This window comes from Ambystoma mexicanum, chromosome 5p, assembly GCF_040938575.1.
Source record: "Ambystoma mexicanum isolate Mex_15411 chromosome 5p, UKY_AmexF1_1, whole genome shotgun sequence".
Lineage (NCBI taxonomy): Eukaryota > Metazoa > Chordata > Amphibia > Caudata > Ambystomatidae > Ambystoma > Ambystoma mexicanum.
The window spans coordinates 634,383,047-634,409,312 of record NC_090930.1 but is presented as its reverse complement, the minus strand read 5'-3'; positions in this window follow the sequence as shown (position 1 = coordinate 634,409,312).

Here is a 26,266-nt window from a genome sequence, read left to right as displayed (position 1 = left end):
TCTGGTATAACATTCTTAATTAAAATAATCAGCATATTTTACAAACCTTAACAAACAACAAACTTCCGGATGTTTTAACAGCCCAACAGCTTTAGCTACCTATAACATAGGAGGTCTAACTTTACAGCCACTACTTCTCCTACCAGTAGACCCCAACATAAAGGAGCATACTACAAATTATCAGAAGAGGCTGCTACTGAAGTATGCAGAATTCTGAGACAAATGAAAGTTCTCCTAAAAGATGAGGTAAGCAAGGTTTCCAACTTCATGTTGGCTGCAATTCACCTCAGAATGCAAGAATTCCTAACAACTGACTACAAAGAACTGTTTGGAGGAAAACATGATTTTATTCCGAGATCTCATACAGTTAACAGCCGTACAGTATCCTACAGTTAACACCTGTAAAATATCAATCTTTTTAAAAAAAATTAGGACACAAACAATGCTGCAACACACTTGGCAGCATTGGAAATTTAAATCTCTGGCAACATTTTCAGTACAGAGAACTAACTCAAAACATGTGTCAGTCTGAAGACCTCACCTATGGTAATATTTTAAAAAGCATTAGAACTGGTCTGCTTATAAAGGTACAGAATCCATCTTAAAAACTAGACTAATCCATGAGTTATATGGGAAAAACACATCAGTTCCTGATGTCATGGAAACATGAACTCAACAAATTCTAAAATGCATGTCCTTAATGCAAACCCCTGCCAGCTGTAGTCAATTCAATGAGACAATGTTAGAAAAATAAATGCAACCCATACTGCATATCAGATCCACAGACAAACTATCAGTGAACAGCATGGCATTCCCCATGTGTCAACAAGCAACATAGTGACTAAATAGCTTAGGAAAATCTATCTCCAACAAAGTTGGATTGGAGAAAATATTAACATTGTGCCTAAACTGCAGAGTAATTCTAAAATATAACCATTGCGTAGAACAAGCTTTGATCAATGGAGAAATTGGTACAGTTGTTGGCTTTCAAACATATCCACATGACAACAATATTCTGTTTATCAACATCCACTTTGACAAACTTGCAGAAGTAAAAAATAAATTGGCCACACAATAGCACTTTTCCTTATTCTCAAAAACATGTACACACACAGCGAACAATTTTCTCTATCTTTTGCATATGTTGTCACTATTTACAAATCACAATGTCTAACCCTCGATCAAATATTCATTTTCATTGGCAGCACAGTCTTTAAGGAAGGTATGAGTTTGGTGTCACTTTCACATCTGCGTACACTCAATGGTCAATTCCTAGTTAAATATGATGCAGATAAAGTCAACGCCAAGATTCCTTGCATCCTGGAATACAACAGGCTATGTGCAATGTACACCCCCATCTGTGCCTCAAAAAATAAAACCTTTAAAAAGAAAATGAATGCAAACAGAATCTACAACACATGTTCCAACAATACTGCTAAAAAAGGACCAACTCCTTCTCCATCAACTAATACAATCACAAAGCTGTCTACTACAAACTCAACTGCACATCCATCAGAAAAGAGAGAGACTTATATTGCTTCTCCAAAAAGATCTGCAAGCCCATCAATTGATGAAGACACACAACTCTCTGATCTATTTAAATTCAGAAACACAACTGGAGTAATTTGCTATGACCAGTTGTGCTTGCAAATGCTCAACCTTCATAGAAATGCCACAAATAATTCTGACAGCACAGACAGTGTCTCAGGTATATGGCAATAATTGGACTACTGTGCAGGAATGGTAAAATGTACCATGAATGCACAAGAATATCCTCAATAAGTCCTACTGTACTTAATAGAAGTACTGGAAACGAAAAACATCCCAATAAATGAGATCTTGCAGATTTCATAGACATGGAAATATACATGCACTCTCTGCAACCATGTTTCACAAGAGCATATCCCTAATGAATGATTTGTATATGTATCCATTCAATGTGTTACTCCATTCCATTTCACAAGCTACTGCAGAATGCACATCATGGCATATTATGCCATTTTTGCAATTCAGATAATCGTTCCAGTATGCAAATCATCTGCAGATGGTACCAAAAATAACTGTAAGCTTACTAGCTTCACACATGGCCAAATATCTCTTGGCAAGAAAACCTTCACAATTGTAGGCATAATATACCACACTGGTGCCACAACCACTTCAGGACACTGAACAGCATATGTCGAAAAAATAACAACATGTACATCAATCCAAAACATAGCTTACCTGCTAATCTAACAAATGCCTACTTAATATTCCTTCAACCCAAATGTACTCATTAAACTCTAGCACAATAAAGAGTTACAATACACCAACAGGTATCTAACCACATCCATAATACTACAATAGTACTGTTAAAAGTTGAGATAGTTAGAATACGCCAACAGGCATCTACCTAGTTAAAAAATAACCTTTGTTGCAATGCAGTTGAAATACACCATCACAATTCTTGTTACTAAAACGCATCTTCTAAAGTTTGATGTAGTTAGAATACGCCAGCAGGTATATAACTACTTTAAACATTCCCTTAATAACAATACACTGCAAAAAAACATACTATCACACTTCCACTGACATAATTCTAGTAGTTTTTTTTTTTAGTCCTCTATGCATTTTTTTTCCAATGACCCAATGGTTATTGAAGTCAATACAACAACTGTGTACCACACACTAATTTTGTACCAAATATAGTACATGCAATGTACTGTTTATGAGGGTCAGAAAAAGTAAATGTATATGCGAAATTGTATGCTATTAAACCTTTTCAACTATTCTGTTTAATAGATTATACAGTTCTTTTTTCCACAGGAAAAAAAACAGAGATTCCATGTTGACTACTTTATACAACTAAGTAACCGTACCAAGTGTAAACAAATACATATTCCATGACCACTATTCTCAGTTCACCACCTCGCTGTGATACCGAAGGGTCTGGGTGAGTAACAAATGTAATAAATAAATAAAATACTAAATTCATAAATATCACATATTTTATACTCCCCCAACAGTACCTATAATTACTAAAACATATTAAACCACCACAATATAAAATACACCTGCAAATAACAAAACTCTCCCTGAACCGGCAGCCATTGAATTGGTGCCCGCTGACACCGAAACTACCATGGAGTCAACAACACCTGCAGGTCCTATTTTCACCTATTAAAAACAGGTCCACATCATCTTCATTCCATTCCCCTACCCTTTCTATGATATGATATGATATGATATGATATGATATGATGTGATATGGCATTTATAACGTGCCTATACACAAGTGTTTCAAGGCACGATGAGGCAAGGGAGGGGAACAAAGGGAGGACAGACAACACTCATACTAGGCCAGGTGTCATTCAGATCACACAAGTGCGTGGGAAGGGGGCAGGGACAGTGCAGTACATAGGAATAGATAATAACAATAAGTAAAGTAACAGCCAGCATGTGGCAAGTGCATGGGTAAGTGCAGACACCAGGTGTTAAGGGCTGGTAGGGGAACTGTAGGGATACAGAAACAGTCCCCAAGTGCGAGGGTTGCCAGGGGTGCAGTGCAGGTGTGTGACACTGGCGGAGGGACCTGGGCCCGGGATCAGAGGGTGTCCAGGTAGCCAGTGCAATTCTAGTTACAGCCAGGAGGTCAGCAGAGGAGATGAGGAGAAAAAGCAGAAGCAAAGAGAACGGTATTGAGGTGCTTCCGGAACCGAAGATGGTTCTCCTCAAGTTTAAGGGAGGCAGGGAAGCTGTTCCAGAGGGAGGCACCAGACAAAGAAAGAGATCTACCACCAACTCGTTGCTTGGAGAAGCGACTGACACTGAGGGTTTAGGAGGCGGATGAGCAAAGAGCTTGAGAAAGAAGATATTTAGGAAGAGAGAGTTGAAGGTTTTGAGGCCCCGGGCCCCATAAGGCCTTGTGGATGATGCAGAGGGTTTTGAACTTAATCCTCGCAGCCACTGGGAGCCAGTGCAGAGATTTCAATCCTGGAGAGATACGATCCCTGGTCTTGAGGCCAAGGGCAAGTCTTGCAGTCCTGCTGTTTTTTCATGGCGCTCTCCGAAGACTACCTTTCTCACCTAGTAAAACAGCTCCATGTTATCTTTATTCCACTCCCCACATTTTCAAGGCCCTCTTTTGGCAAAGAAAGAAAGAAAGAAAGAAAGAAAGAAAGAAAGAAAGAAAGAAAGAAAGAAAGAAAGAAAGAAAGAAAGAAAGAAAGAAAGAAAGAAAGAAAGAAAGAAAGAAAGAAAGAAAGAAAGAAAGAAAGAAAGAAAGAAAGAAAGAAAGAAAGAAAGAAAGAAAGAAAGAAAGAAAGAAAGAAAGAAAGTATTCCTGGAAGACTCTAAACATGGCTTTATGTTTACGTTTAAATTTGTCTTGATCAGGGTCATCAGGCCATCCTTACAATTGCCTCATTTGGATGGAATTGATAAGAAGTTAAAACATCTATATACACAGGATCCAGCAGCCAGGTTTCTTGGAAGAAAATGAGGCTAGCGTTTGCAATAAAAGTGAGACATCGCAGATCAATGAGTTTAGTTTTTAGACAAGCAATATCCTAAGAAATACTATCAATAACCCTAGTAGCAAATGCAGAGTCAGTTGGAGATGGTGAGTGAGGCATATTTAACATTGATCTTCAAACAGTCAGATCCAATACTGCATCCGCAGAGGGGTCTTGCAGGAAGGATTGGACACATGTTTCACATCAAAGGGAGAAGTAAGGTGCAGACAAAGTACTTGTTGTCAGTCCAGAACAATATCAGTTTCTGGGACAGCATTTACCAAAGGAACATGAGTTTTGGAATCACACTGCTTCCTTCCATATTAATTATGCAAATAAATAGAGTTTGGTCTACCAGATAAAGGAGCTGGTCTCAGTTAGACTGAAGAGCCTTTCAGTGGAACATTTCTTAGTACTACTGCAAAAAGGCCTTCAGCCACATATTTGTCCTTGGGTGTAATCCTTATGATATCTTCATTGCCATTTGTAGTGTCATCAAAATGCTCAGCCATTTGAATATCACTTTTAATCATAGACTTCACAAGAATTCTAAATGTTCCTAGGAACCTTGTGGGTGCTTAGGGACATCACACATATAGATTACCTTGGAATAAGCCTGATAACCAGAAATGGTTGGATTAAGCACAAATGAAGTTGCCCTTGAAATGTTATTAGTGACCGCTCCTATCGATTCTAACTTCTAAATAGGGCCATTTACCAAAGTATTAAACCTTCTTTCTCACGCATAATCATCACTCCTGCACCCTTTTACCACTTTCACCTCTTTTGCATGTGGAAGTTCTGAGACTGCTTCCCTTGGAACCTAAATATGACAATTCAGTTTTTAATGTATCCACCTCCATCTTTAGTGTTGTGATCATATTTTTGATTTCAACCAAATAAATCACCAATAAAAGTGTTTCACTGTCAAATTTGATACACAGAGAAAACTGGCATTGTTTGTGCCAGATGCAGGAGAGGATCACTTTTTCCGATACAGTCATATGTAGACTCTCGTTATAGTTCACAGGTGGGCCTCCTTTGACCTGGGTTTAGAGGGGGCATAATTGGTGCTGCAGAGCCAGCCAAAGCCTACATGATAGCACTTACATGTACAACCTTAGCTAAGAAAATATCCAGGTCAGAAATTTTATTTAAAGGCAAACATCTATTTTGTGATGGAATAACATCAGCAACAACAAGCACAAAGTGGTATTTGATAGTAATAGAAGAATACTATGTACATAGGGCAGAAGAGATCAGTGATTAGCTTGCTAAAGAATTTGGATGAACCTTTCGTGGTACGCAACATTTCTGTCCACCCGTTTGGTCATTTAATCTTTGGATTTCACAGTGTAGTAGTAAATCTTCTGTAGAACATTTCACAAGGTCCCAGAGGGTGGTTGAAGTGGACAGTGTTCAGCAGATCATTAATAAGAGCAGCCCATTTCTAAACTCCCAATACGATGCCCCCAGGTACTAAACTAGTCACACCATTGAATGGGCTGGATTTAGAATATCCTTCAGCCTTAGTCTTAAAAGAAAGCTGTAATGGCTTATTTCTTTTCTCAGTTAAGCTCCCAGATTTAGGGCTGACAAAACTACCCACTGAACCTCCTCCCCCAGCTGAGAAAAAGGGCACAACAGAAAAAGTAGCCCCATTAGATGAGGAGGGAGAAGTAGGGTAATCTCTTGCATCAGACAGTTCAGTTATCAGACACTCAATCTCACCTATACATGCATTTTCCTCTGCTATGGTCAAATCTGTTACAGAGGATCTCTTTAAAACATGAAATGTTGAGATACTGTGTGTGGCCTTCCACACACATTAAGTGAAAGGTAAGCAGATGATAGATCAGGGATTTTACAGGGTGCAAAACCTCAGATTGAGAAAGAAGTAGGTGACAATAGGCAGCATGAGCAATAATGGTCAGTAGCAGATTGGCTACCCCTACCCAATCTATTATAGCCCCTCAGCTCATGGGCTTGACCATCTTCTCACTCGGGAAGAGAAACTTGAGGTCACCTCCTCATCCTCACTCTCCACAAGCCACAACTCGTGCCATCCCTCTGCACTCCATTCCCTGCTCCAGTAACGCTCCAGTCCCTCCACCAGCAGCAGAGCAATCTAGCACTGCACGGAAACACACAGGAGCATTCTGTGCATTCTGAGGAAAGGATCCTTGAACATTATCCGTCACCTGTCACTCCATAATGCCACGCTCTGCAGCTTCCAACAGGTTTTGTGATAATAGGGCTCAAAGCTATTGCTATGTAGGCGGGGTGGTGGAAGTGCTGTTGGCGGAGGTTGGGGGTGCCAAATTATTTCTTTTTTTAAGCTGACAGTTTGTCATTCCTTCCTTGTAGATAAAGTAAAACAATATTATTATCAATTCAACAATTAAATATATAGAGCCTTGTCAGCAGTGGGGCAGTATCCCTGCCGTAAATCAGCCAGGATACCACCCAACACAATTACCATTACCACAATTAGGTCTGGAACTATTAGCGTGGGATCCAAAGTTGCGGTGGTGGTGTAAGTCTTCATTTATTTTGAGTCCATAGCAACCCTGCCCCCTTATGGGTTCTTTCCTCTATATCCTGCTTCAGCATACACCAATTGTCCATGTTGCACCTGTACATCATAATAAAAGAGGGCCGACAAAGAAACCAGAAGGGACTATTAGAAAAACATCAACAGACACTGTTAGGAATACAACAACAAACACTGTTAAAAGCCCAGTACTTTAGGAAATGGGGAAACATGTGTGTAGGCAGATAGATAATGTATTGAAAGGAGAAGAGAAGGAGGTCATAAGAGCAGTGCAAGTGCAGGAGGAGGGTTGGTTTGCAACGATAGCAACAGATAAGTGGACATCAGGGACATTATGTTTAAACCTGACAGTGAAACTATGACATAACTCCCGACCATAGAAAAAGTGCATAGCAACTCAACATATGGCACACACAGGATTTAAAGTGATGATGGAGGATTCGGAGGACTTTGCTATATTTCTGGAATAATGGGACACCTTACACAGGAGTGTAGGAGCAGAAATCAAGTAAAATATGGCTCTGGTGTTATCCAGCATACCAGACTATAAGGTAGCCCACAAAGCCACACAGCCATAGATGCACCCAAACAGTTGCAATTCCCATTTCCCCAAATGTTCAAACCATCCCAGGGAAGATTTCCCCCAGTTTCCCATGTTCCACAGCAGATGCCCCAGTTACCCACACCCCACAACAGGTGCACCCAGTTACCGAGAGGCCCACAGTTGCCCAGACTTTACAGAGTACTACCCACCATCAAATCCCCTCCTAGCACAAGCACACACTGCTCCTCAGCAATGGGATCAAGATTTGTTACCCAAGGTGCAGTACCACATTATACAGGTTTGTGAAATGCCTGACTAATTGTAAAAACAGAGCCATGCTTTGCACAAATAATAAACCGTTAAAACATGGTAGATTTGTCCAGACTATTCATGATCTGCTGATGTCTAATGAAATTACCATCTATTGGAAGAAGATCAAAGGTTATTTCAAGATATATGGTCTTGATACAACTGGAAATATTGTGGCCGATCAATTAGCCAAGAAAGGAGCTCTACATGGGGAATTCATAGATAGGAACACCTCAAGTGAGAGATCCAGGTAATGGCAGTGACCAGATCACAAAATCACACTGCTCAGTGAAGTTGAGGAGCTCCTGATGCAGACTTCATCACTGCTCATGAAGATGATCCTCTTATTGGTCTATTCTGTAAATACTTAGAAGATACAGTCAGATTTCCTCTGGCATAATCAGATAAAAACGAAAGGAAGACTTTTGCATTCTGATGATATTCCAGAATATATTTAAGATTGACCAGTGGGTGGTGTCTACCTACTTCCAAAGTCTGATGCTGAACTATGCCCTATGATGCGGCCACTGCTGGTCATAGGGGATTTCAAAAGACTCTAGAGTCACTGAGAGAAGTTGCTTACTGCCAACACATAGGCCAGGATCTCAATGAATATTTAAAGGTATGATTTCCAACCGTGCTCTCATACACAAAGAGCTCCTTTATAGAAAACAAGAATGATGGTACCATTGTTTGACTTGCTGTCTACTTCTTTGGATGAGTAACCCGTTCTTACAGATGAAACAAATACATGCTGACAGTGACATGCATTATCACAAATTAGACAAATTAGATTGAGTGCCTTCCTGCCCCAAATTGTAAGGCAGAGACTGCCGCCACTTTGATGATGAACCAAATCTTTTCTCGATTTGGATTTACACAAAGGATTGAGTCCGATAGAGGTCGTTATTTTACCCGTGAGGTATCGACAAAGATGTTGGAAATTTTAGGAGTGAAAAGGAAAACCCACATCACCTAACCCCATGTATCACGCAGTGGTGTGGAGAGATCCTAACAATAATTGTGTGTATCTTGAAGAAGTGTGTGATTGATTCTGAAGCAAAATTGGAAATCAGATTGCTGCATGTCCTGATAGCCATTCGATCTACTCATTCTTCTGCCACCACGAGGTCTCCATTTGAATAAAAGAAAGGATGAACAAAAGTATTACCTCAATACCTACTTTGCATAACTCAGGAGGAGACAATGATAAATACCTCATCTACTCACAAATACATTGAGAATTTGATGAAGCACCTAGAGCATGCTTGTTCATATGCCCAGCTCAATATGGAGAAGTCTCCTGAAGTAATGTACAAAATGAGATCACGAGGTAGGTGACAGAGTTTATCTATATAATTTTCAGAGAAACCAAGCCTAGGAGAAGAGGTTTTTACCTTCTTGATGAGGGGATTTTGTGATTATCGATAACATTTCTAATGTCACCTATACGCTCTGAATTCCAAAGAACCTCTGGCTGAGGAAAATTGGGTCCACATCCATCAACTGAAAAGCTGCCATCCTAGACCGGCTTTGAAAATTATAGAGGAGCCATCTGAAGTTAGGCCTATAGAAAATTATGAAGAATGAAATCAAAAGTACAGAAAAAGGAAAAGGAGTAACAATGTATGTCTAAGGGTAAGTAATCAACATAGATTGCAAGAGACTGAATGGATCAAAATATGAGTAGCAATTAGTAAGTAATGTAATAATTCCATGAAAGGAGGTTCTCTTTTTGTAAACGTGTATCTGCAGGTGTTACTAAATTGGCATTTGTACCCCTCTCTGTAGTTAGCTAATAGAAGAATTCTCAGTAAAATCTATTGTCCTGGAAATGGGATCCAAACAAGGGGGAAATAAAACAATAAACAGAGAAGATCCAGCTGGAAAACAAAATCCCCAGCATTCCTCAAATGGACATTGATGGTGGAAAAAAAGATTCATCCAAGATGAACCTGGACAAAACAAATAAATAAATAAATAAGGGTGGATTAACTCCCTTGTCCTTCCCCTTTTGCTGCCACAAAGAGTACGTGTGAGGAGGCAGGGGGATTTGTAGGAAAATCTCATCACAGCAAAGATGTAGAGCAAGGCATCATTTAAAAAAGAACTGTAAACTGCAGTCTGAACACAGTATATGAAAAATCCAAACATGAGGGTTGCAGTCCTCTCTAAATAAAACATAACTGCCAAGGCCTGAGATTAACAATTCAAGTGTCAAAAAATAGCCTGCAACATTTGATACATGGGGAACTGCTTAACTTGCAGAGAAATAGAACAGCAGTTCCAAGAAAGACAAACACATGTGCATTTTATGCTGCTGGGTTTTCATGGAAAATGTCAAATCAAGGGAAACAAGAATGTTTATTTAAACATTGGCCCTCATTCCGAGTTTGGAGGTAAGGGAAAAACGATGCCGGTAAAGGATTACCAGCATCGCTTACCAGTACGGACTATTCTGACCAACCAGACCGATATTAGCGGCATCGTAAAGTACGATGTCGTTAATAGCGGGCCTGGCGCGCGCATGTGAGCCACCATGCCGGCATTAGCGGCACACCGTAAACCGGAGTAGATCACAAGTGAGGAGGACATGCAAATAACGGCCTCAAGAAGACAGAAAAAGTGCCCCTACTGGCATGGCGTAAATACTGGCATCGCTGACCTGGCGTAAAGAGCTTTGAGGAGTGTTTCCAACTGCCACAGGTGCACAATCAGCACAGGCAGAGGCAATGGAGTCAGGCCCAGTACAAAAGGAACACACCCACACACCACACCCCTCCCACACCAAGATGATACCAATAGTAGTAGCATTACTGGAGCAGGAGGACCTGCTTGCAATGCCTCAACATCAACAACAACAACAACAACAACAACCGCTACCACAGAGGAGATGCAGGAGGAGAAGGAGGGTGAGACAGGCCCAGCATGCCCCACCAGTGCAGCCACCGTTACCACGCTGGCAGCCCCCAAGCCCTCGCATCAGAGCCACTCCCTTCAACCTAACCCCTGAGCAGATCCCCACCCTGTACCGTGTGGACCGGGACACCATCACCACCATAGTGCACCTGATACTCATCGGCATAGTGAGCCTCATTGAAATACGCACCGCCAGCACCCCTCTACTGAAGGTAGTGTGTGCTCCACTTCCTTGCCACAGGCACCTACCAGCACACAGTGAGGCACATACATGGCATATCACAACCCTTATTTTCCCGGATCTTGAACCAAGTGCTGGATGCCCTCAAGCACACACAGGCCTACATATCCCTACTATGGACTCCCCAGGAGATATTTGATACAAAAGTTGCCTTCCATGCACTAGCAGGAATGCCAAATTGTGTAGGTGCCCTCGACTTTATCCACATGGAGTTGGTGGTCCCGCATGCCATGGAGGTGGTGTACTGCAACCGCAAGCAATACAACTCCATCAATGTGCAGATGGTATGAAACGCCAGCTAGATCAAGATCATCACACATTGTTGTGCCTGATATCCTGGATCAACTCATGACTCTTTGGTCCTGCGGAACTCCACGCTACCACGCTTCATGGAGCGACATGCTGGATGTCTTGCCTGGCTATTTGGTAAGTAGCAGGACTGGCCTATGGCATTGAACAGGGGGGAGAGATGCACACACCACCATGCTGCCAATGTTGATGAGACTGCACGATGTACACATCACCAAACATTGTGCCCCAAACCATCACGTACCGTACAAGACACACAAATTCAATATGAATGAAGTAAGGTCCACACCTATCACAACATGACTAACAGGAAACCACCCCACATCCCACGACACGTGCACCACCCATCAGTGACCCTCACCCTCCGTAACGCTATCCTGCACCATGCAGTGCATATGCACCATGTTGATGTCTCCAGCATATGACCACACAGGACAAGCATCCCTGGGAGTGCATCATACTGAACCTACTAGGGAATCCACAGTCCGGCACAGGGCCGGCACAATCACAGGAGTGCTGCATGTCACAATGGGAATGCCAATGCTGATTGCCCAATATTGCACAGACTATTGCCAATACTCACAAGACACAACACTTCACTTTTTTGACACTCATACAGCTGTATGCATACACCATGCATGTGCAACTAGACGTCAGTGCACACCATCATCTTGAAGATGAAACCCACACCATTAGAACATGGCACAGGACACATGGAGGGACAGTAAATGGCGGCAATGCATCCAGGGACATGTGCATATGGGCAACCATAAACTGCAGGCATGTGTGATTAGTATAGCTGTCCTTCACGATTACCCATGACATTTACCTTCATTTTTCTCTCATACAGGCGATAGTGGCTATCCCTTGAAGCCGTGGTTCCTCACCCCGTCCAAAACCCACAGAACAGGGACGAGGAGGACTACAATTGTTCCCATGCCCATACACGTGTCGTCATTGAGCAGACCTTTGGCCTGTTGAAGGCACGATTTTGCTGCCTCAGCCGGTCAGGTCGGGCACTCCTCTACAGGCATGACAAGGTGGCCAAGATCATCATGGCATGTGTCATGCTGCACAATATGTGCATCCGCTGGAACGTGCCCTGCACCCTGACATGGAACTGCTACCACATGATGATGATGAAGGGGAGGAGGAAGATGTGGCAAGATCTCATCACGGTGCCGATGCACAGGAGGGACGTGCTGTGCGGCAGTCATTGATCGCACAATATTTCTGCACACATGTCAGCAGAGGGTGACATAATGTTTGGACATAGGGCACTGGGTGTGGGGGTACATGTCCAGTATGCACTGTATGTGAATGATTAAATGACACATGCGCAATGATTAATGTCCACTCAGGTCTTCTTTTTCACACAACTGGTGTATTGAATGCAACAATATTAATGTAAGTGTCAAAACCCTCCACCACCCTCCCCGGCCTCCCCCCACAACTCCCCCACATACCCTCACCCCCTCCACCTCCCCCCACAACTCCCCCACACACCCTCCCCCCCTCCCCCTACCCCCACTACTTCCCCACACCCCTTCACCCCCTCCACCTCCCCCACACAAGTCCCTTTGAGTCCATGAAGCCTACATGAGGCTGCCATAACATTCACTTGGCACTCCCAGAGCCAGCGGGTGGCATGTCCCGTTGGCGCAGTGCACGATCCAACCGGTGGAGCGGGCTAGTTTGGGTTGAACTGCTGGAGGATGGTGTGGCCTCCTGTTGAGGAGGTGGTGCGGGATGACCTGCCTCCAAGGCATCAGCGATGCACCCTAGCACCTGCCGGGGGCCCGAGACCTCCTCACAGAGGCCGTTGGTGTTGTCTCTCAAGGACCGGCTCAGTGCTGACAACTCTGTACGCCACTCAACTCTGGCCTGACGGTTGTCCTCTACAAATTCTCGGATGAGTGCAGTGAGCACGTCAGCATGCTGTGGTCCTGCGTCTGCACCTGTGGGTGTGCTGCGTGTGTAGCTGGCATGCCCAGCCTTTTCATCCTCCCCAACACTGGATACTGGACTGATATGTCTCTGGGTGTCGTCATGGGCAAAGTGCTCTGGGGTGTTGGTGTTAACGGTATCGCTCGTAGATACCTGGGGGATGCAATTTGGGTTGTGGTATGGGCAACATCCATTGAATCATCCTCAATGGTCCCCCAGCTGTCATCCTGGCTGTCTTCCACTGTGAGGGGTGCCCTGGCTGCCACCTCCCCAGCCACACTGGACTCCTCTGAATGGGGTGTCTGACAGGTGTCTCCAGCCAGAACAGTGGGTGGGGCTTGGGGGTGGTGTGCCCTCCACGGGCCTTGGTGGGACAGGTGCTATGTGTCCCTGCGGTGGCTTGCTTGCTGGGACACAGCGCCCCCTGGAAGTTGACGGACGGTTGATGTCCTCCTGGGACCTCTTACTGGGTGTGGCCTGTGCAGAGGTGGTGTCCTGCTCTTCGCTGTCCTGCTCACTTCCTGTGGGAGTGGAAGAGAGGGACGGCATGAGTGATGTTTGGATAGGCATCATACATACATTGGGACAATTGCTCATCCACACAATTTTAGGTAAGAGGCATTTGTGTTGGGAAGGGCACGTCATTTCATACATGGGTGGTAAATACAGCCATATGTCGGAGTCACTCATGTTGACCAGGAACAGTGCTGTCTGACATGCTCACTATTTTGGTCAAGCACGCTATGTGCCTTGTGGAATGTCCTACTTTGTGTGGTATATGTCATGTACGATATGGCCTTGCAGCAGGCATCAGCATGTGTCTCACTTACTTCGGCCTACTTTGCAGGGAGTGTGTGTGTGGCCTACCATGGCGTGACTCTTTGGACAAACATTGGCATTGACTTTCATCAGATTTGGCTTAGCAGTGTTTACTTTAGAGACTCACGTCCATCAGCAGATGTTGTGGCGCCACACTCCATCTCACCTACGCCTTCAATCGATTCTGACCCAATCATGCTTGCACATGTGTCCTCCCATGGGGTGAGCTTTATGGGTGAACTAGGTGCCCCTCCAGTTTCCATGGCCTGGTTGCGATTTACAGATAAAATGTTGCACACCCTTAGGTGCAGATCATCCCACCGCTTACGGTAATCCTTCACCGTGCGGGGTGTGTTGCCCACTGCGCTAACCTTCTGGGCAACAAGTGCCCAGATCTCTTTTTTACACAGCACTGCCTCCCTCCTCATGTTGCTGCTGAAGACTGTGGCTGCATGCTCATGCAAAGTGTCGACAAGCATCTGCAGTTCGTCCTGGTTAAATCTCTCCTTTCGGAGGCGGGCAGATCCCTTCTTCAGAGCTTTAGGCATTCTTGGCTTGTAGGGGGTACCTTTCAGTCAATCAGCAGTGTCCCAGGGGTCCTGTGTGCTGAGGATGGCAATGGATTGTGTTTTTAAAGATGGCCGCCATGCTCCTTCCTGTTCCTGTGGGATGACGCTATTTCTGGTTCCGTTATTTAGCAGTGACTGTAAATAGCGGTGTTCGCTAATTACAGTCACCGCTCTTTACGGTCACTGCTAATGTCGGAAGTGCAATCTACGCCTAGCACCATGCCGGTAAGGACTTTTTGGGAGCCGTTTGCAGCATGGCGCTAGATACCTTACCGGCATGGCGCAAAGCTTGTGCCCGCAAAGTTGTAATGGTCCTTAATTAGTGGACTGGTGCCAGCATGGACACGCTATTTGCGCCATGTCGGTAAGGGACGTTACTTACCTCCAAACTCAGAATGAGGGCCATTGAAATTGTGAATGGGTCTGCATTAAATGAAGCCAAAACTGAACTCTGACATCTTTATTCTGCTCGTGCCACCTCCTCCAAAATGGAATGTGAAAACATATCCCATGTTTTCTCACTGAAATGAACACAGGGGTTGAGAGTCGGAATCGGGCCCATAGTGGTATTATACAAAAGTGATGTTCATGACTACATCTGAATTGGACCAAACTGCGTCTCATTTGCTGTTCAGTAGTTGCATCAACATCTGTAATCTTAGCCAATATGTGATTCATCTTTTCTGCTGATTCAAATTGGTACATCACAGACAGACCTTACTGCTCTCTGAATTTGTTCCATGCTGTTTGAATAGAGTAGGCGGTGTATGTGTTGCAGGGACTAAGGGTAGCATTTGTGATGTCAAATACTTCCTCAATTCTGATATTTTCATGCAAGGACACTATGGAACTTCTGAAAATAACTACTGTAGTAAACAAAAATGTTATACAACAGTTATTTTTCTTAGTTCTTAAATACCCACCTAGGGGATATAAACCATAGTATTTGCTCTAACTGTAGATTTATCAATGTACAGCATAAGAGACAGTAGCAGCATGAAAGCTCTACTATGATGCTACAGCCACTAAGAATGCTGGCAATATGCAAAATACAGGCTCTGTTAGTTGAGCTGTGGCACCGGTAAGTGTTTCAGAACTGACTTTTGTCAGCAAGATGCAGGTTTTTTACACAGCTTCCTGCACAGTGTATTAGAACTGGGGCAAGCGCTCCATCCTTGGAGCACATTCTTTATATTATTGCACTGTTTACTCACTTGGCAAGGCCCCTCCACTCCCTCCACCCTAAGTCATCTCTAGTCCCACCCATCTGAAGCGGATTGGCCCATTAGGCATACAACGGGACTGTAAGGTCTCTGTGTAGTTTTTTTGTGTTACCTGCATGAGGAACAGTTTCAGCTTATCTTACCCAGCTCTACTGAGCCTGCAGCAGCACTGAGGCAAGTGCTCCATCCTTGGAGGTAATTTATTATTTTACTGCACTTGGCAAGGCCTCCTCCGCTCCCCCCACACTAAGCGAGCCCTCCTCCCAACCACTCAAAGTGAATTGGCTCACTAGGCTTACCACGGTACAGGAAGGTCTCGGTGTAGATTTGTTCGTATTTCCTGCATGAGTAACAGTTGTGGCTTTTTTTACACAGCTCTCCTGAGAATGTAGGAGCACTGGGGCAAGCGCTCCAAACTTGGAAGTCATTATTTATATTATTGCACTTTTGCTATGCTCGGCAAAACCTCATCTGCACCCTCCACTCCTCCTTGCACCCACTCGAAGTGGATTGGCCCACTAGGCATACCACAGGACTGGAAAGCCCTCTCTTCAGAAGAACTCCGAGGGCAGCCTGCCCAGGCAACAGGCAAAAGTCACAAGGCAAATGGCAGCTACTTCCTGAGTAGCTCCAGGCCCTGGTTGCCCCTGTTCACCCACGGACGCCTGACAGGACATCCTGCAGCGATGACAAAGGGAAGGTTGGAACTGGCGGTGAGCACAATGCTCAGGTAACACCCCACCACTCTAAAATTACTGCCTAGTCATGGCACTGCACTGATTCACACTGTACTAATTACCTCACCATTGCACCGCCACCACTTCAGGCGGACTTATACTTGTGCATTATTGGATCCTCTCGCACAGTGTATAGTGCATTTCCACCACAGTGTATGTTTTGAATCTAGGTGTATCCTCCCCTACGTTATATGTTGTGAATGTATGTGTATTTTCCAATACAGTGCATGCTTTTAATATAGGTGCATTTCCCACTACAGTATATGTTTTGAATCTAGGTACATTTATGAATATTAGACAATTTAGAGGTATTGTTCATTTTTCGAAGCTAGACAGAAATGTTCAGCCATAGCCTACGTCTTGAATCTAGACAATTGTATTTATTTATTTATTTGCATTTATAAAGTGCACAAAACAGCCCAGGGTCATTGTGGCACTGTTACATGGAATCGGCTTATTTACATTTGCACAGAGATTTACATAATTATGTAAGGTGTGTTAAATGTAGGGTGATACGGCTGCACAGGGTTACATAGTGTGTAGCATATCATTACACTGCATATTACATACAGTTGTTCTTAGTCTACGTGCACAATTGGCTCGGCCTGGGGAGGATAAAGGGTTATGCAGGATTAGGCAGATAATCTAGCTAGTTCCCTTTTAGGGCTGCCTATGGCAGCATGTAAGATGTTGTTATGGATGGTTTGCAGTTTTTCAAGATTTTTAGCCAGTGAAGAGGATGTTACAGTAGTCCAGGCTAGAGCCGATTAAGGCTTTGGCGATGGAGAGAGAGTTTGAGGTGGAGAGGAATGGCCTGGCAGAGTTAGGAGTTTTTGTGTAGTAGGCTGCAGAGGTGGCAATGGCACTGACTTGTCTTTTCATGGTTAGGTTAGCATTTAGATAGACTCCAAGTGTTTTGACTGCCTGGGAAACTGGGATGGTGGTGATATCAATGGGAGGATAGCTCGGGGGCAACATGCTCACCTTGGAAGAAAGACCACACGGAGCACCACGGGTTCGATCCCCGGGTCCAGGCTTAGAAACCTCTGGGTATTAAGAACGTTATAAATAACCTATCGTATCATATCAATGTTGAAGGATGAGTATCGGTTGTCAAGTTTTATCCGTGAATCGGTGGGGTCTAGCAGCAGTAATTCTGTCTTTTCCCCATTTAGACAAAGCCATTTAGACAATCTTGCAAACATTGATGTTGCCTCTGAATCAAACTATTCTCAGTCATGGTTCATGTTCAGACTTTGACTACCAGTCAGGCACACAAGTCCTAAAACAGCTTCAGGCACAACCCAGGCAGTAACTAGTCCTTTATCATGTCAGACAGATCACATAGTATCACTTTCTCACCACAATCTGCCCCTCTCTAAAAAGTTATCTGCCACAATGCCACACACTGCCCAGATCAGAGCTGCACACTGGTGCTCCAGAAACCCATTGAAGGACCGATCCAGCCAACTGCCTCCCTTTGTCCACACCCTGCCTACTCCCTCCCCACTCCTAGATTCAACCCACTCTCCCCATTTCACCAAACTCAGTTCAATGCTCATATGCCCCCCAAATCCCACCTCCACTACTACCCTCCTGTGCACCTTCCATGCAGATCTCGCTCCTCCCAAAATGGAGCTGCACGGTGGCATGCTAGATTTGAAAACCTCTGTCCCCTTCAGCCAACCTCCCAGGAGACACCCTCAGCACTGTACTGAGCTCCGTGAACCTGATATCCACCCTGCCTCCCACTCTCCAATCTGGACAGAATACTCCAGAGTCTTCTCCTCCCTCCTGTCATCAACACACTCCCCTTCACATCACACCAGCCTTACGTCCCCTCCATCTTCCGTCCCTCTCTGGAATAAAGTGACAACTAACCCTGATCAACTCCCTTCTAAACTACCAGCACTCCTAACTCCAAGAAGGTCCTCCCCATCAAATGTTTTGACCATTGCCCTCATGCCCCTCACTCCAATGAAACGTGCCATTCAGAGACCAGAACCCAACACCAAGTGGTTGTTACTCTCACCTAGCCTCTGCAGAGGCATTGGGGCACGGTTGCAGCCCTCCCTGAACTTGAATCAATCACCCCCGTGCAGGCCTCTCCCTCAGTAGAAAAGCTGTGAGCGGTGGTACATGGTGATACTGTTCCTGTGTGGAGATAACAGTGTGTGAGTGTGTCAATCTGTAATTGTTGTACCTCTCAAGCCCTTCACCCCAAAGTACGGTTTCTGTGAGCATACACCAGCCCATAACAATCACCTGTGAATTATGGAAGATAAGCTCTCCGTCCTGCTACTTCTGGCAGGGGCGCGTCGAATGGGATCTAGTTCCTTCACTGATACCTGATAAGGATTAGTCCAGTCGAGCTGTGACTATGCTTCTCCTTATGATTGGTAAGTCTTTCTTGAGCTCTTGTGATCCTGTTTGTTCTGTTAAATGTCTTTATATGTTGCTCCTATTTATGCACGCAATAATGTCTCTCTTCTGTTTTCTTCCCGTAGATGGAAATGCGGCCTTAATGCAGCTGTGAGACGCGAGACGCGGCCGGATGGAAGATGGATGCTACCGCAATGTTCGACAGCAGGTAAGTGATGGTTTAAGGACAAGCGCAAATTATGCCGTAGCACAACCTTAACTGACTTTTTTTTTATGTCTAACCTTGTCTTCTGTTTTTCCTTTCAGGGGCTGCTGTCGACGATGGAGCGTGTCATGCTGCGGTGCCAAGATGAAGATTTCAGCATTCCGGAAAGTGTAAAGATGATTAATTGGTTCGGCAAAGAGATGTACAGGTAAGAACAGCTTCCCCAGTTGGTAAGTATGCTGGCATGAAGCAAGATGTCCAGGAAGCAGGATCTTCAAAGGTAAGTCTGACCTTAGGCGACCGTGAGCGTTACGCTTCTTGCAAGTGCAGAATAACGCAAAGCGTCTTTCTTGAGGATCGGGGCAGCTTATATAGTAGAGATCGTGGGCTCGCCCATTAGGGCCGGATTACCAGCCACACTCTGCCACCTGCCACTCCTAGAGAGCAAGCACATGTGAAGGAAATCCATTAGCAGCCACACCCAAGAATACACTTGGGGCTGCTTAATGGATGGAATGTTCAAGGTTAAAGCATCCTGCTTAATGGATGGAATGTTCAAGGTTAATGCGTCTGAAGTGCTATGTCCATAGTAAAAGCTTTTTGGTGTTAAATGGATGTTCTTGTTTACTTTTGTTCATAAGCCTGGCACCAAAGGTGCCAGGACAGTGTCCACCCAGGTCTTCTGTGCATGTGACCCCTGCATGCTGTGCCCCTAACTTCATGACCATGACAATGGTATACAGCCTAACTCAAATCTATCAAAAGCCTCAAGCACCACATGGAACAGACTTGGAGCACCAACCCCACACATCAAAACAAAATCTCTCGTGTAAGACTGACCAGGCCCTATCAGTCAGAAATTCAAAGAAAGCCAAAAAAATCTTCTATTGGAGCCACATCTCCAACGCCCATTACAGTAGTCAGGAAATGCACAGGAAAATCACATAATGCAAGACACCATGCTGCTCTACACTCCACCCAACTCCAAATCACTCTGTGACACTCTGTCCAACCACTTTCCTAATATTGGTATCGATAGACACTGTTCCATCCTCTCCAAGCTAGCTTCAACACCCCCATCTCTTCCCATTCCCCATCAAATCCCTGCTCTATTCCACCCTCTATGCCTGTTTTCTCCTCCTTCTCCCCATCTCACACCCGGAGTAACTCATACTTCTAGCCCAAAGCAGACCTTCAGGTCCCCAGGAGACTCCTTCTCCCCATCCTTCTAATGAACATCCTAATGACAACATGTACAGGAAGCATTGCACGGTCCATCATTAACCATTCCCTCTCCTCAGGTATCTTCCCGGAGGCCTTAAAACTTCATACTTTAAAACCTTCCTCAATAAACCCTTTCTCAACCCCCTCCTTTGCTCTGACTACCACCCTATTTCTAACACCTGCTTCATTGCTAAACTCTTGGACCACACTATGTACAACAGCTGTGCCTTTTCAGAGAAACCAACAACCTTCTTGACTCAGACCAAAGAGGCTTCATACCACTCTGAGGAACTGGTACCTTTCTGAAATCGACCACTGGACAACAATAAACAACCTCATCCTCAACCCTGGCAAAATGGAAAATCTAATATGCCGCAAATCCTCTCTCCTTCGCCAACCTTTCCCCTGTCCACACTCCGCAGGACCCGCCCCTGCAACATACACTTCTGTAAAACATCTCAGATGCTAGCTGGACTCGAATCTATCACTCTCCAACCACATTAACTCTATGTCCAGAAACTGCCTCTTCCACCTGCGCACCCTGATTTGAATGTTCCTATACCGCTCCCAGCCACACTGAATCTCTGCTATCCCTACCATTATCCTCTTCTGCATAGACTATGCAAACTCAATGTACTTAGGCGCTCCCGCATACAAGCTCACAAAACTCCAAAGAATCCAAACCTTTGCTGCCCATCTCCTCCTTATTCTCTCACCAAAAGAACTTAATATCCCCACACTCAGAGTGCTACACGCGTTCCCTATCGGCCAACTGACTACCTTTAAAGCCATGTGCATCACTCGCTGTGCCCACCTGGTCTCCTTCTATCAGACTGGTTTGCTCATGCTTCCTGTATACAGCTCCTGACAGTTTGAGGGTAGCTGGTACATTAGAGAAGAAATGTATTATGATAGCCACCCAGGACATAAAATAAGTTCTGGGTTCCTGTCCATTATAATTGGTTATTTATTTATAACACGCTTTATAACCATAGGTTTCTAAGCACGGACCCGGGAATCGAACCCGTGGTGCTCCGTCGCCTAGCTTCCGAGGCGAGCACCTTGTGCCTGAGCTATCCTCCCGGGACAAACATTACATACTGCCTTGGCTATGCACCTAGGGGATCCATACTGTTAGCCTGTCTGCTTGCAAAAATGTATGGGGATTGCAGATAAATGCAATCATTAGATACTTTAAACTAGAATCATAAGTTCAAGGATTACAACCTGGACATTACGATAAGAAGATGTATTAGGCCAGCATGTCAAATTCCAACTAGAGATAACAAAGCCTTTACAGATGTCCTAAGCACCCAACTGTCTCAAAGACAATTGCACATTAAGAACTGTGAAGGCTAGCACATGTACTGCTCTGGAAGAAATGGTGCAGTTTACCACATGTATTTCACATAGATGATCAGTGAACGTAAGATGGACTTGAGGGGGGCAGTGAGCTGCACTTAGATGGATCTGGGAATGGGCATTTTGTGCTGCACCGTATAATGTTAGCCTATCCACTGCACTCAAAGATATATTTTGGTAACCTATCCATTGCACTTAGAAGATCTATAAGTTAACCATTGTGACACATACAGACATATGCAGATATCCTTGATATTGGACTTTGAAGATGCCTGAGAGTGGCCCATTATGGTCATTAGAATAAACATAGAAAGACTATATGGGTAGCCTGTCTATTGCATTCAGTGAATCCTATGATCTTAAGGTAGTTTCTCACGCCTAGAGGATGTACGTGATAGCCACTCTATTTGTGTCTAGAAGACCTTGAGGGTTGCCTGTCTATATGCCTAGAAGAGCCTATGAGGGTCACTCATTTTTTCACACAGACAATCTGATCACACAGCAAGATCAAAGATAAGCTCCTTCTGAGCTTAAGGTATGTATAAACGCACCATGTTGGGGAACATCTGCCACAAGCATGGCAATCCACCCACACACTTAAGAATGCAGCTATGACTATGACTTATTTGGTGTAGCTGGACACGTCACACCTTTGACTCCTTACACCAGATTGGTCTCAACACCTTTGCCATTAGAATACAGATGGATGCATAACAAGTCTCACTAGCACATTCCTGTGACCTCCCTCAGCACCCATACACATGCCTGAAATCTTGGGTTGCTGACTGGAGCCTAGCCAGCCCACTTAATTCCTAATCTTGGCCAAATGCAAACATGCATTCTAAGCATTCTCTGAGAATGTTCCCATACCTGGACTTCAATCCTCGAGGGCATTCCCATTACAAGCGTGTTGAGGCCATACAAATGGGAAAAGACGCTATGTAAATGACTACTACTATTACTACTACTAAGGCAGGACTTGTAGTTGTAGAATGTAAAACCTTGGATGCCATGAGCCATGGAGGCCAGCAGGTATCCTTCAACGTTACCTAGATGTGACATTTATGGAAGTACTATGTGACATGACCAGAGAAAGTGACACCTGTAATAGACAGTGGGAATGGATATGCAGGTGTTCACCCCTGAAGAGATGGAACATATATTCCCAGGTGACGTATGTATTCTCAAGGCCACGAGGAGTATTTCTGATAACAGGCCCATTGTTCGATGGAAAAGTTACTAAAGAGACTGGGCTATTTATTTAGTTTAGGAAGGGACAGTGCAGGTTGTTGCATTGCTATATAATAAACTGAGTTTGTTTCTTGTTAAATGTTTTAGATTTGTTTTGCAGATTTTGTTTTCCTCCACAACTGCCACCATGACACAGACTTGCCATCATTCCTGGGTGGCATCAACAGCCTTGCAGACCACCAGTCGCTGAACCCTGCTGCATAGCATCTGGAACGTCAGAAATCATTAAAAATCTCAAATGGGCTAATCGGAGGGAGGCTGACTTTAAGTGGTATCCCTCAATAGGGTTTATGCAGGGGAACATATTTTAGTTTTGTATCAAAAGCAAATGCAGAGCGAAGTGGGAAGGGGAGGACAGTTTCATATATCTGTAATTGGTGAAATATAAAACTGAAACACATGGCATGGTGACGAATGTTCACAGTCATCTAGTTAGTTTGTTTGTTTGTTTGTTTGTTTGTTTATTTATTTATTTATTGTGCACACCGGACCCTGAGGTAGCAGGGCACATGTGACAAGAGGGCTCACAGCTTGGTTACAGAAGTTACAAATATACAGATCATGGTAAAAACAATTTTCTTGGCTCCACAGGGTGAAGGTAAGGCAGTAAAGTATATATACAAGACGGTATGCAGACAGCAAGTCATCATATAGCTGACGTTTACATAATAGCAAGTGTATGAACAGGTACAGTACAGAATGCAGGTTACATAGCATTCGCAGTAAGTCATTTTATTGAGTTCTTTCTGAATTTGTTGAACGTTTGGTCAGATCTAAGAGCGTGAGGTAGGGAGTTCCACAATGGAGCTGCCCTGACTGGGAAGCTGGACCCTCCAATAGTGGTCAGTTTAAATCTGGGCACTAGCAAGCAGTTGGGACTGGCTGTCCTTGTAGGTCTAGTGGAGGTTTTTCTAGTAAAACGTTCTGTTAGGTAACAAGGGGCTTTGTTATTTAGGCATTTGTGGATGAGGGATGCAGATTTGAGGTTGATTTTTTTCCTGGGTGGAGAGCCATTTGTGTTTCCGTCTTATTTCAGAAATGTGTACTCTTTTAGGAATACCTAGGGCCGCTCTAAGTGCATTGTTTTGGAGCACTTGTATTCTGTTGATGGTTTGTTTAGTTGCCCCTATGTAGAGGGAATTACAATAATCTAATTTTGATAGGATAAGGGCTCTGGATAGGATTAGGCAACTGTCATCTGATAGGAATTGTTTCCCGGCTCGTATTAATTTACATGTATAGGCCGTGGATGAGGCCAGTGAGTTTACCTGTTTGGTGAGGGATAGGGCCGAGTCGAGGTAGAAACCTAGCGTTTTTACTTCTCTGGCGACCTTGATATTGTTCCCATCGATGATGAATGCTGAGTAGTTTGGGTTCAGTTTAGAAATGCGAGCTGTGGTGCCCATGATAATGAGCTCCGTTTTGTCATCCTTCAGGCATAGGCCAGGTTGGCCATCCATGCCTAAACGATGCTATAGACTCTGTTTACCAAAGCCAGATCTTCCCCATGATCCCCGGTAAGTGGTAGGAGAATCTGAGCATCATTTGCGTAATTGGTGTAGGTGATACCCAGATTGTCAAGATCGTCAAAGAGTGGCTTGGTGAAGATATTGTATAGTGTTGGTGAGACACAAGATCCCTGGGGCACTCCACAAGTAATAGGTATCGGGTCTGCTGCCGCTGAGGGGGAGAACACTCTCATGGTCCTGTCACTGAGGAATGACTGTATCCAGACTATAGCCTCTCCTGAAAAGTGGGCCGTAGAGTCCAGGTAATTACACAGGACTCTATGGTCCACCAGGTCAAAGGCGGCTGAGAGGTCTAGTAGGAGGAGGAGTGCTAATTTACCCTTGTCTCTGAGTGAGTCTATTTGGGCCTTTAAATCGATAAGGGCAGTCTCTGTGCCATGTTGGGGGCGGAAGCCAGATTGGCGGGTGCCAAGGAGATGGTTCACCTCAAGGAAGTTCTGAATTTGGGTGTATGCTACCTTATCTAGTATTTTTAGTAAAATGGCACCGTGGTGATGGGCCTGTAGTTTGTGGGAATGTGGGGGTCCAAAGTTTGTTTTTTCAGGGGGGGGGGAGTACCCAGGATTCCTTTAGGTTGCACGGGATGGTGCCATTAGTAAAGGAGGCATTAATACGTTTGGTGATGAAGGGAGCTAGATCTCTGGCAGCGTCCTTGATCAGTTGTGCTGGGCATTGGTCACCTTTGCAATTGGATGGTTTAAGTCCAAGAATGGTTTTCTCCACCTCGATCACTGAGACCCTAGAGAAGTTAAATTGGGTGAGTTCTTTGGGTTTAGGTATGGGTGTTTTGTTCAGGGGAATTTGGGTTTGGGATGATAATGATGCTTTCTTTAGAGCATTTTTTGTTTGGAGGTTGGCTACTTTGTTAGTTAGTGCCAACTGTATGTCTGTGCACCGAGTTTTATCTTTAATGAAGTCATCCTGTACTGCAATAGGGGTTTCCAATTCTTTTAGAATAGAGAAGAGTTCCTTCATACTGGAGTTGGCTTGGGTAATCCTATTGTTATACGTTTCTTGTTTGGCCAGGATGATAGCCTTTTTGTATTGCGTTGAGATATTTATTATATTATTTTAGTTTTCTGCAGTAGGATGTAGGTTCCATACCGTTTCGCATTTTCTTTTCTGTAATCTTCGATTTTTTAGGTGGGGTGTAAGCCAAGAGTTAAGATCCTTTTTTGGTTTAATGTTCCTAAGTTTAAGTGGAGCAATGCTGTCGAGAGCCGTGGTCATAGTATTATTGAATTCCTCCACTAGAAGGCCTGGGTCAGTATGGTAAGGTAAGGAGTTAAGAATCGGTAGGATAAGGGGTAAGATATTGTATGCTGTGATATTTTTCTTGTTTCTAGTTAATGTGGGTGCGGCGAGGGGGGGTGTTAGAGCAGTGGGTCTTTTAGTATTGAGAGTAAAGGAGATTAAGTGATGGTCAGTCCATATTTGGGGGGCGATGGAAGTAATGGAGAGGTTGCAGTTGTGACTGGCAATCCAGTCAAGAGTTCTCCCTTTGGTATGGGTGGACATGGTCACTTTCTGCGTGAAGCCTAGTTCTGTCAGGGTGTTGGCTACGGCGGTGGCCTGGTGATCATTGATATTATTGTACCCTAGGTTGAAATCTCCTAGCACTAAGGTTTGTGAGGAGTTTTTTAGCTTCT